This window comes from Protomyctophum parallelum, assembly GCF_964188405.1.
Source record: "Protomyctophum parallelum genome assembly, chromosome: 1".
NCBI lineage: Eukaryota > Metazoa > Chordata > Actinopteri > Myctophiformes > Myctophidae > Protomyctophum > Protomyctophum parallelum.
In genome coordinates, this window is record NC_139697.1 from 36,423,679 (window position 1) to 36,425,257 (window position 1,579).

The window sequence follows — 1,579 nt, forward strand, 5'->3', positions numbered from 1 at the left end:
TCTGTTCACAGAAGTTGTTGTAGGATATGTGGGAATTATCTGACGAGGTACCATTTGAGGGGGCAAAACCTTACATAATACTAAATAATACTAAATTGTTTATAGGGTCAATATAAGTAATATAATATAGCCTTTCCACAGGAGTATCTTTTTATATTTTTCCAAAAAGAATACAAACAGCCAATAGCATATTACAAAGTTATCCCCCTCACTGGGGAAGATTCCGGGAGGAAAAACGGGCACGCACCGGGGTGAGTCTTCTTGTTACCATGCGGGAGGCGTTAACTATTTCCGTAGACAACGCCCTGGTAACGTCTGTCCCAACAGCCAGGAACCTTGGTGTTGGAACAGTCAGCTCTCGTTCAAAACTCACATCACAGCTGTCACTCGATCCTGTAGGTTCACACCAGGGGGGCAGTCAGACAGATATTTTGTGAAGGAAATCGGGACTTCCTGAAAGTTCATATAATGGCCTGTTGTGGCGCTGTCATTGGGCCCAAAAAAACCCATAGCCCCATAGAAGTCGATGTATTTGGGCCCAACTTCACCTAGACTGTATTACCTTAATAATTATGGTCATGAATACTTTCTGCTTCCAGTCACTAGTATAAAGTCTCATTTCTCATGTCATAATATTCTTTTTGGAAAATTATGGTCCCATTTATTTAAAAAAAAGTACCATAAAGTCACGTATGTTCTGAGGGGCATGGCTGCCATCTTTCTAGATCCGTTTGGGCCCAGCTGGCCATTGGCTGGCTCCGTTTGGGCCCAGCTGGCCCAGACAACGAGGCTGGACTTCTTCTTCATTGGTTTTTATTTTGACTGAACGGGGGGTGGCTCCCGATCATAAACTGTAACGGTGACTTACAGTTCAAGGACTGACGGGCTTCATTTTCCGTCCATATCAGACCCGGAGAACGCTTTGTCCATATTTTTTTTTACAGTCTATGGTTCACACTCTATAACATACGACGAATTAGACCGTTCCTCACCCAGGAATCAGACCAGCTCCTAATCCAGACTACAGTCTTGTCAAAACTTGACTATTGTAACTCCCTCCTTACTGGCCTACCGGCATGTGCACTTAAGCCTCTCCAACTGATCCAAAATGCTGCAGCTCGCTTGGTCTTCAATCAGCCAAAATTCTCACATTTCTCCCCCCTGCTCCGCTCCCTGCACTGGCTCCCGGTCGCTGCCCTCACAGAATACAAAACTCTGATGCTGGCATTCAAAGCAACCAAATGTATGGCTCCCCCATATCTTGCAAGCATGATTGAACCCTACAAACCCTCCCACGCACCCTCCCTCCCTTCTGGCCCCAAAACTGTGGAATGCACTTCCCGTTGCAATCAGAACTGCAGCATCACTCCCAATCTTCCGCCGTAGTCTGAAAACCCACCTTTTCAGACTCCATCATGCACCTACCCTATCCCCTTAGATAGCACTTTTTAGACTTGGATAGCATTTGAAACAGACTTATTGCATGTCATGTAGACAGCACAATAATTGCATTGTATGTAGTCATAGCACTTCATAGTACATATGTATAGCATAGTATAGTATAAATGTATAGTGTCAT